Below are 11,913 nucleotides of genomic sequence, written 5' to 3'. Positions count from 1 at the left end.
GTTGTAGCGTTCCAGTTGCCATGTGTACTTCAGGGACGCCACTGTTAAACAACACATTACTCTGATCTGGTTTACGTGACACTAAAAACAAACTCTTAACAACAAAACTATTTTTTTGGTTTCGCTTTTAAAACGATAAGACAATCTGATACACCGGGTTAAATTAGCCAGTTGACATGAATCATGTTTAGATTTACCTCTGAACAGTAATATATAGAAATATGATTAATATATATATATAATAAAATAATCCATTTGGAGATGCTTAATAGACATGAGTACAAGCTCTTCAATCTGAGAAGTTGTTCCCTACATGAAACTATACTAAGTTACTACATAAATGTTACTATGGCAACCTAGTCGTTGACTTCACTATCACTGTTATATATATATATATCACATTATCTTCCTGTACATAGTTACATCATTAGGACTGGCTAGTATGCTAACAGCACTTCAGCAGTATGAGGTGTGTTTTACTGTGGCTACGACAGGGTTAGGGCTGTGGTTCCGCAAGGGTTCTAGAGCTCTGGGTCTGATGTGTGACATCTGGAGAACCGAGGAGGAGCTGCGTGGAAGGTGCCTCTGGTGTATGTGGTGCTGTTAGAACCCTAAGGAACAACGGAACACTGTTAGAACCCTGTTAGAACCCTACAGGACAACAGAACACTGATAGAACCCTTCAGAACACTGTTAGAACCCTTCAGAACAGCAGAACACTGTTAGAAACCAACAGAACAACATTACACGGTTAGAACCTCATGAAAAACTGTTAGAACCCTTCGGAACAGCAGAACAACATTACACTGTTAGAACTCCTTCAACACTGTTTAGAAACCCTTCAGAACAGCAGAACACTGTTAGAAACCTACAGAACAACATTACACTGTTAGAACCCTACGAAAAAACTGGTAGAACCCTTGGAACAGCAGAACAACATTACACTGTTAGAACCCTACATAACACTGTTAGAACCCTACGAACACTGTTAGAACCCTTCAGAACAACAGAACACTGTTAGAACCCTTCGAACAACATAACACTGTTAGAACCCTACAGAACACTGTTAGAACCCTTGAACAACAGAACACTGTTAGAACCCTACAGAACACTGTCAAGAACCCTTCAGAACAGAACACTGTTAGAACTCTTCAGAACAACAGAACACTGTTAGAACCCTTCAGAACAACAGAACACTGTTAGAACTCTTCAGAACAACAGAACACTGTTAGAACTCTTCAGAACAACAGAACACTGTTAGAACCCTACAGAACACTGTTAGAACTCTTCAGAACAACAGAACACTGTTAGAACCCTACAGAACACTGTTAGAACCCTACAGAACACTGTTAGAACCCTTCAGAACAACAGAACACTGTTAGAACTCTTCAGAACAACAGAACGCTGTTAGAACCCTTCTGTAGCTCAGTTGGTAGAGCATGGCGCTTGTAACGCCAGGGTAGTGGGTTCGATCCCCGGGACCACCCATACGTAGAATGTATGCACACATGACTGTAAGTCGCTTTGGATAAAAGCGTCTGCTAAATGGCATATATTATTATATTATATATTTAGAACAACAGAACACTGTTAGAACCCTTCAGAACAACAGAACACTGTTAGAACAACAGAACGCTGTTAGAACCCTTCAGAACAACAGAACACTGTTAGAACTCTTCAGAACAACAGAACACTGTTAGAACCCTTCAGAACAACAGAACACTGTTAGAACCCTTCAGAACAACAGAACACTGTTAGAACCCTTCAGAACAACAGAACACTGTTAGAACCCTACAGAACAACAGAACGCTGTTAGAACCCTACAGAACAACAGAACGCTGTTAGAACCCTACAGAACAACAGAACACTGTTAGAACCCTACAGAACAACATAACACTGTTAGAACCCTTCAGAACAACATAACACTGTTAGAACCCTTCAGAACAACAGAACAGAACACTGTTAGAACCCTCAGAACAACAGAACACTGTTAGAACCCTTCAGAACAACAGAACACTGTTAGAAGAACAGAACACTTAGAACCTTCAGAACAACAGAACACTGTTAGAACCCTTCAGAACAACAGAACACTGTTAGAACCCTTCAGAACAACAGAACACTGTTAGAACAACAGAACACTGTTAGAACCCTATAGAACAACATGTCTTACCTCAAGCAGCACACTGTCAACCAAAGGGTTCAACTCTTCTGCTTTTCTCTGAACCTGGAGAAGGGCAGGAAGGGAGTCAGAGAACCAATGGGGTGCTGATCAGCTGATCACCTGACAGAGAACCAATGGGGTGCTGATCAGCTGATCACCTGACAGAGAACCAATGGGGTGCTGATCAGCTGATCACCTGACAGAGAACCAATGGGGTGCTGATCAGCTGATCACCTGACCGAGAACCAATGGGGGTGGTGATCGGCTGATCACCTGACAGAGAACCAATGGGGGTGATGATCAGCTGATCACCTGACAGAGAACCAATGGGGGTGATGATCAGCTGATCACCTGACAGAGAACCAATGGGGTTCTGATCAGCTGACAGAGAACCAATGGGGTGATGATCAGCTGATCACCTGGACAGAGAACCAATGGGGTGCTGATCAGCTGATCACCTGACAGAGAACCAATGGGGGTGATGATCGGCTGATCACCTGACAGAGAACCAATGGGGTGCTGATCAGCTGATCACCTGACAGAGAACCAATGGGGTGCTGATCACCTGACCTTAATGCCATTCATTTATTTTGTTGGAGATAAAGTCCCAGTACACACATCTTACCCCAACGGTGAGCAGAGTATCAGAGAACTTCCTGGCAAGACAACCCACCTCCCGACACATGGCACACGTCAACCTGCAACACACACAGACATTAACGATGCTCAGAATATACATATGAGTGGAAGGTCATATTCCCTACACACACAGATGCACCCCCCCTACAGCCTGGTCTCTAGCAGGTCCCCCCTACAGCCTGGTCTCTAACAGGTCCCCCTACAGCCTGGTCTCTAACATGTTTCTCCTGGTCCTGTCCCCCCCCTACAGCCTGGTCTCTCTAACAGGTTTCTCCTGGTCCTGTCCCCCCTACAGCCTGGTCTCTAACAGGTTTCTCCTGGTCCTGTCCCCCTACAGCCTGGTCTCTAGCAGGCCCCCCAACAGACCTGGTGAGAATGTGAGCCTGGACTCTGGCAGGCTTCTCCAGGTCCTGTCCGTGGAGGATCAACTCTGCCACCTTGTGGAGCTGTTCGATACTGCGGGCTGTCACCTCGCCAGGGAGCCCACTGAAGACAGGTACACTGCCTAGACACACAAACACACACACAATACATAGACATTAACACACACAATATAGAGACATTAACACACACAATATATAAACATTAACACACACAATATATAAACATTAACACACACAATATATAAACATTAACACACACTAGGCAGTAAAGCAAAGGCAGGACAGAGAACATCGGACGGACAGACCTGGACAGACAGACACAGACAGACACAGACAGGCAGGCAGGCAGACAGACAGACATACAGACACAGGCAGACAGGCTCTTCAGGCAGACACAGGCAGGTTCTCCCTTTGGCAGGCAGTGCGCAGGCATGGTTTCTGGCAGACAGACAGACGACAGACAGACAGACAGACAGACAGCTCTCATCCAGACAGACATTGACAGACAGACAGACAGAAGACAGAAAGACATGACTAACAGACAGACAGTTCTATGTCCAACATCCGTTACCTTACAGACAGGGACTGTCTGTTAACTTGTTCAGTTTTGTCTGTGGTGACTGTCTGTTAACTTGTTGAGTCTGTCCTCTGACTGTCCTTTACCTCCCCTTTGTCTGACTGTCTGTTACCTCATTCTGTCTTCTGACAGGGACTCTGTCCCCTTGTTCAGTTTGTCTGTGGTGACAGGGACTCCTCCCCTTGTTCTTCTGTCTGTGGTGACAGGGACTCCTCCCTTGTTCAGTTTGTCTTTGACAGGGACTCTCTGTCCCCTTTTCTTCTGGTGACAGCTCCTCCTTGTTCAGTTTGTCTTCCTCCCAGACTCTGTTCCCTTCTTTTTTCTGTCCTCCAGGGACTCCTCCTTGTTCAGTTTTCTGTGGTCCAGGGACTGTCTGTTACCTTGTTCAGTTTTCTGTGGTGACAGGGACTTCTGTTACCTTGTTCAGTTTGTCTGTGGTGACAGGGACTGTCTGTTCCCTTGTTGAGTTTGTCTGTGGTGACAGGGACTGTCTGTTAACTTGTTCAGTTTGTCTGTGGTGACTGTCTGTTACCTTGTTCAGTTTGTCTGTGGTGACAGGGACTGTCTGTTACCTTGTTCAATTTGTCTGTGGTGACAGGGACTGTCTGTTAACTTGTTGAGTTTGTCTGTGGTGACAGGGACTGTCTGTTAACTCTGTTCAGTTTGTCTTGGTGACAGGGACTGTCTGTTACCTTGTTCAGTTTGTCTGTGGTGACAGGGACTGTCTGTTACCTTGTTCAGTTTGTCTGTGGTGACAGGGACTGTCTGTTACCTTGTTCAGTTTGTCTGTGGTGACTGTCTGTTACCTTGTTCAGTTTGTCTGTGGTGACTGTCTGTTAACTTGTTCAGTTTGTCTGTGGTGACAGGGACTGTCTGTTAACTTGTTCAGTTTGTCTGTGGTGACAGGGACTGTCTGTTAACTTGTTCAGTTTGTCTGTGGTGACAGGGACTGTCTGTTAACTTGTTGAATTTGTCTGTGGTGACAGGGACTGTCTGTTACCTTGTTGAATTTGTCTGTGGTGACAGGGACTGTCTGTTACCTTGTTGAATTTGTCTGTGGTGACAGGGACTGTCTGTTACCTTGTTGAATTTGTCTGTGGTGACAGGGACGGTCTGTTAACTTGTTCAGTTTGTCTGTGGTGACAGGGACTGTCTGTTAACTTGTTCAGTTTGTCTGTGGTGACAGGGACTGTCTGTTACCTTGTTGAATTTGTCTGTGGTGACAGGGACTGTCTGTTACCTTGTTCAGTTTGTCTGTGGTGACAGGGACTGTCTGTTACCTTGTTGAATTTGTCTGTGGTGACAGGGACTGTCTGTTACCTTGTTCAGTTTGTCTGTGGTGACTGTCTGTTACCTTGTTCAGTTTGTCTGTGGTGACTGTCTGTTACCTTGTTGAATTTGTCTGTGGTGACAGGGACTGTCTGTTACCTTGTTGAATTTGTCTGTGGTGACAGGGACTGTCTGTTACCTTGTTGAATTTGTCTGTGGTGACAGGGACGGTCTGTTAACTTGTTCAGTTTGTCTGTGGTGACAGGGACTGTCTGTTAACTTGTTCAGTTTGTCTGTGGTGACAGGGACTGTCTGTTACCTTGTTGAATTTGTCTGTGGTGACAGGGACTGTCTGTTACCTTGTTCAGTTTGTCTGTGGTGACAGGGACTGTCTGTTACCTTGTTGAATTTGTCTGTGGTGACAGGGACTGTCTGTTACCTTGTTCAGTTTGTCTGTGGTGACTGTCTGTTACCTTGTTCAGTTTGTCTGTGGTGACTGGGACTGTCTGTTACCTTGTTCAGTTTGTCTGTGGTGACAGGGACTGTCTGTTACCTTGTTCAGTTTGTCTGTGGTGACAGGGACGGTCTGTTAACTTGTTGAGTTTGTCTGTGGTGACTGTCTGTTACCTTGTTCAGTTTGTCTGTGGTGACTGTCTGTTACCTTGTTCAGTTTGTCTGTGGTGACTGTCTGTTACCTTGTTCAGTTTGTCTGTGGTGACTGTCTGTTAACTTGTTCAGTTTGTCTGTGGTGACAGGGACGGTCTGTTACCTTGTTCAGTTTGTCTGTGGTGACAGGGACTGTCTGTTACCTTGTTCAGTTTGTCTGTGGTGACAGGGACTGTCTGTTACCTTGTTCAGTTTGTCTGTGGTGACAGGGACGGTCTGTTACCTTGTTCAGTTTGTCTGTGGTGACTGTCTGTTAACTTGTTCAGTTTGTCTGTGGTGACAGGGACTGTCTGTTACCTTGTTCAGTTTGTCTGTGGTGACAGGGACGGTAAACATGTTACCTTGTTCAGTTTGTCTGTGGTGACAGGGACTGTCTGTTACCTTGTTCAGTTTGTCTGGGGTGGCAGATTAAACGTGAAGCTCAAACAGCAACTCAGTCAGGACGCTCACAAACTCCTCCCCATCAGCTGCTGGAAAGAGACAGATTAAACATCAGACCAGAGAGACAGATTAAATATCAACCAGAGAGAGACAGATTAAACATCAACCAGAGAGACAGATTAAACATCAGACCAGAGAGAGACAGATTAAACATCAACCCAGACGGAGAGACAGATTAAACATCAGACCAGAGAGAGACAGATTAAACATCAGACCAGAGAGACAGATTAAACATCAGACCAGAGAGACAGATTAAACATCAACCAGAGAGAGACAGATTAAACATCAACCAGAGAGACAGATTAAACATCAACCAGAGAGAGACAGATTAAACATCAGACCAGAGAGAGACAGATTAAACATCAACCAGAGAGAGACAGATTAAACATCAACCAGAGACAGATTAAACATCAACCAGAGAGACAGATTAAACATCAGACCAGAGAGACAGATTAAACATCAGACCAGAGAGAGACAGATTAAACATCAACCAGAGAGAGACAGACCAGAGAGAGACAGATTAAACATCAGACCAGAGAGAGACAGATTAAACATCAACCAGAGAGACAGATTAAACATCAGACCAGAGAGACAGATTAAAAATCAGACCAGAGAGACAGATTAAACATCAGACCAGAGAGAGACAGATTAAACATCAGACCAGAGAGAGACAGATTAAACATCAGACCAGAGAGAGACAGATTAAACATCAGACCAGAGAGAGACAGATTAAACATCAACCGAGAGAGACAGATTAAACATCAACCAGAGAGACAGATTAAACATCAACCGAGAGAGACAGATTAAACATCAGACCAGAGAGACAGATTAAACATCAACCAGAGAGAGACAGATTAAACATCAACCGGAGAGAGACAGATTAAACATCAGACGGAGAGAGACAGATTAAACATCAACCGGAGAGAGACAGATTAAACATCAACCGGAGAGAGACAGATTAAACATCAACCGGAGAGAGACAGATTAAACATCAACCGGAGAGAGACAGATTAAACATCAGACCAGAGAGAGACAGATTAAACATCAACCAGAGACAGATTAAACATCAGACCAGAGAGACAGATTAAACATCAACCAGAGAGACAGATTAAACATCAACCAGAGAGAGACAGATTAAACATCAGACCAGAGAGACAGATTAAACATCAGACCAGAGAGAGACAGATTAAACATCAGACCAGAGAGACAGATTAAACATCAGACCAGAGAGAGACAGATTAAACATCAACCAGAGAGACAGATTAAACATCAGACCAGAGAGAGACAGATTAAACATCAACCAGAGAGACAGATTAAACATCAGACCAGAGAGAGACAGATTAAACATCAGACCAGAGAGACAGATTAAACATCAGACCAGAGAGAGACAGATTAAACATCAACCAGAGAGACAGATTAAACATCAGACCAGAGAGAGACAGATTAAACATCAGACCAGAGAGAGACAGATTAAACATCAGACCAGAGAGAGACAGATTAAACATCAGACCAGAGAGACAGATTAAACATCAGACCAGAGAGAGACAGATTAAACATCAGACCAGAGACAGATTAAACATCAACCAGAGAGAGACAGATTAAACATCAGACCAGAGAGAGACAGATTAAACATCAGACCAGAGAGAGACAGATTAAACATCAGACCAGAGAGAGACAGATTAAACATCAGACCAGAGAGAGACAGATTAAACATCAGACCAGAGAGAGACAGATTAAACATCAACCAGAGAGAGACAGATTAAACATCAGACCAGAGAGAGACAGATTAAACATCAGACCAGAGAGACAGATTAAACATCAGACCAGAGAGAGACAGATTAAACATCAGACCAGAGACAGATTAAACATCAACCAGAGAGAGACAGATTAAACATCAGACCAGAGACAGATTAAACATCAACCAGAGAGAGACAGATTAAACATCAGACCAGAGAGAGACAGATTAAACATCAGACCAGAGAGACAGATTAAACATCAGACCAGAGAGAGACAGATTAAACATCAACCAGAGAGACAGATTAAACATCAGACCAGAGAGAGACATATTAAACATCAACCGGAGAGAGACAGATTAAACATCAGACCAGAGAGAGACAGATTAAACATCAGACCAGAGAGACAGATTAAACATCAGACCAGAGAGAGACAGATTAAACATCAGACCAGAGACAGATTAAACATCAACCAGAGAGAGACAGATTAAACATCAGACCAGAGACAGATTAAACATCAACCAGAGAGAGACAGATTAAACATCAGACCAGAGAGAGACAGATTAAACATCAGACCAGAGAGACAGATTAAACATCAGACCAGAGAGAGACAGATTAAACATCAACCAGAGAGACAGATTAAACATCAGACCAGAGAGAGACATATTAAACATCAACCGGAGAGAGACAGATTAATCATCAGACCACAGAGAGACAGATTAAACATCAACCAGAGAGAGACAGATTAAATATCAGACCAGAGAGAGACAGATTAAACATCAGACCAGAGAGAGACAGATTAAACATCAACCAGAGAGACAGATTAAACATCAACCAGAGAGAGACAGATTAAACATCAGACCAGAGAGAGACAGATTAAACATCAACCAGAGAGAGACAGATTAAACATCAGACCAGAGAGAGACAGATTAAACATCAACCAGAGAGACAGATTAAACATCAGACCAGAGAGAGACAGATTAAACATCAACCAGAGAGACAGATTAAACATCAACCAGAGAGAGACAGATTAAACATCAACCAGAGAGAGACAGATTAAACATCCTATAGTTTTTTATATGAATTAAAAGCTAAAGTACCAACATGTGTGGCAGATTTCAACAAACTAAATGTCCGTAGAGACTTAAAGCCGTCTAATTCCAGACTTTGTCGATATCGAGAGAAAAAGTATTGGTTGTAAACTATTTTCGGACATCTTGGCTGGTTCAGTGAGTCAGGGTCTAGGTCTGCTGGTTCAGTGAGACAGGGTCTAGGTCTGCTGGTTCAGTGTGACAGGGTCTAGGTCTGCTGGTTCAATGAGACAGGGTCTAGGTCTGCTGGTTCAGTGAGACAGGGTCATCAGGTCTGCTGGTTCAGTGTGACAGGGTCTAGGTCTGCTGGTTCAGTGAGACAGGGTCAGGTCTGCTGGTTCAGTGAGACAGGGTCTAGGTCTGCTGGTTCAGTGAGACAGGGTCTAGGTCTGCTGGTTCAGTGTGACAGGGTCAGGTCTGCTGGTTCAGTGAGACAGGGAGGTCTGCTGGTTCAGTGAGAAGGGTCAGGTCTGCTGGTTCAGTACCACTACATCTTGGCTGGTTCAGTGAGACAGGGTCTAGGTCTGCTGGTTCAGTGAGTCAGGGTCTAGGTCTGCTGGTTCAGTGAGACAGGGTCTAGGTCTGCTGGTTCAGTGAGACAGGGTCTAGGTCTGCTGGTTCAGTGATACAGGGTCTAGGTCTGCTGGTTCAGTGAGACAGGGTCTAGGTCTGCTGGTTCAGTACCACTACGTCTTGGTCGTAGGCTCTGTCAGTGTCAGAAACGTTGATCCTTTTTATTTATTTATTTTATTTTTTAATTTAACTAGGCAAGTCAGTTAAGAACAAATTCTTATTTTAAATGACGGCCTGGGAACAGTGGGTTAACTGCCTGTTCAGGGGCAGAAGACCAGAGAGAGACAGATTAAACATCAGACCAGAGAGAGACAGATTAAACATCAGACCAGAGAGAGACAGATTAAACATCAGACCAGAGAGAGACAGATTAAACATCAGACCAGAGACAGATTAAACATCAACCAGAGAGAGACAGATTAAACATCAGACCAGAGAGAGACAGATTAAACATCAGACCAGAGAGACAGATTAAACATCAGACCAGAGAGAGACAGATTAAACATCAACCAGAGAGACAGATTAAACATCAGACCAGAGAGAGACATATTAAACATCAACCGGAGAGAGACAGATTAAACATCAGACCAGAGAGAGACAGATTAAACATCAACCAGAGAGAGACAGATTAAATATCAGACCAGAGAGAGACAGATTAAACATCAGACCAGAGAGAGACAGATTAAACATCAACCAGAGAGACAGATTAAACATCAACCAGAGAGAGACAGATTAAACATCAGACCAGAGAGAGACAGATTAAACATCAACCAGAGAGAGACAGATTAAACATCAGACCAGAGAGAGACAGATTAAACATCAACCAGAGAGAGACAGATTAAACATCAGACCAGAGAGACAGATTAAACATCAGACCAGAGAGAGACAGATTAAACATCAACCAGAGAGACAGATTAAACATCAGACCAGAGAGAGACATATTAAACATCAACCAGATTAAACATCAGAGAGAGACAGATTAAACATCAGACCAGAGAGAGACAGATTAAACATCAACCAGAGAGAGACAGATTAAATATCAGACCAGAGAGAGACAGATTAAACATCAGACCAGAGAGAGACAGATTAAACATCAACCAGAGAGACAGATTAAACATCAACCAGAGAGAGACAGATTAAACATCAGACCAGAGAGAGACAGATTAAACATCAACCAGAGAGAGACAGATTAAACATCAGACCAGAGAGAGACAGATTAAACATCAACCAGAGAGACAGATTAAACATCAGACCAGAGAGAGACAGATTAAACATCAACCAGAGAGACAGATTAAACATCAACCAGAGAGAGACAGATTAAACATCAGACCAGAGAGAGACAGATTAAACATCAGACCAGAGAGAGACAGATTAAACATCAACCGGAGAGAGACAGATTAAACATCAACCAGAGAGAGACAGATTAAACATCAACCAGAGAGAGACAGATTAAATATCAACCAGAGAGAGACAGATTAAACATCAACCAGAGAGAGACAGATTAAACATCCTATAGTTTTTTATATGAATTAAAAGCTAAAGTACCAACATGTGTGGCAGATTTCAACAAACTAAATGTCCGTAGAGACTGTACGGGTTTTAGCCGTCTAATTCCACGACTTTGTCGATATCGTGGAAAAAGTATTGGTTGTAAACTATTTTCGGACATCTTGGCTGGTTCAGTGAGTCAGGGTCTAGGTCTGCTGGTTCAGTGAGACAGGGTCTAGGTCTGCTGGTTCAGTGTGACAGGGTCTAGGTCTGCTGGTTCAATGAGACAGGGTCTAGGTCTGCTGGTTCAGTGAGACAGGGTCTAGGTCTGCTGGTTCAGTGTGACAGGGTCTAGGTCTGCTGGTTCAGTGAGACAGGGTCTAGGTCTGCTGGTTCAGTGAGACAGGGTCTAGGTCTGCTGGTTCAGTGAGACAGGGTCTAGGTCTGCTGGTTCAGTGTGACAGGGTCTAGGTCTGCTGGTTCAGTGAGACAGGGTCTAGGTCTGCTGGTTCAGTGAGACAGGGTCTAGGTCTGCTGGTTCAGTACCACTACATCTTGGCTGGTTCAGTGAGACAGGGTCTAGGTCTGCTGGTTCAGTGAGTCAGGGTCTAGGTCTGCTGGTTCAGTGAGACAGGGTCTAGGTCTGCTGGTTCAGTGAGACAGGGTCTAGGTCTGCTGGTTCAGTGATACAGGGTCTAGGTCTGCTGGTTCAGTGAGACAGGGTCTAGGTCTGCTGGTTCAGTGAGACAGGGTCTAGGTCTGCTGGTTCAGTGAGACAGGGTCTAGGTCTGCTGGTTCAGTACCACTACGTCTTGGTCGTAGGCTCTGTCAGTGTCAGAAACATTGATCCTTTTTATTTATTTATTTTATTTTTTAATTTAACTAGGCAAGT

The 11,913-nt window shown here is 43.9% G+C and overlaps 1 pseudogene; it reads right to left on the bottom strand.

Moving 5' to 3' along the window:
* Positions 1–480: 480 nt before the first annotated feature.
* Positions 481–11,913, bottom strand: part of LOC124029773 — a 16,132-nt pseudogene continuing 4,699 nt past the window's right edge.

Source organism: Oncorhynchus gorbuscha, unplaced genomic scaffold, assembly GCF_021184085.1.
Source record: "Oncorhynchus gorbuscha isolate QuinsamMale2020 ecotype Even-year unplaced genomic scaffold, OgorEven_v1.0 Un_scaffold_7643, whole genome shotgun sequence".
NCBI classification, from domain to species: Eukaryota; Metazoa; Chordata; class Actinopteri; order Salmoniformes; family Salmonidae; genus Oncorhynchus; species Oncorhynchus gorbuscha.
Note: the sequence above shows the minus strand (reverse complement) of the source record. Positions and strands in the feature narration are given on the sequence as shown.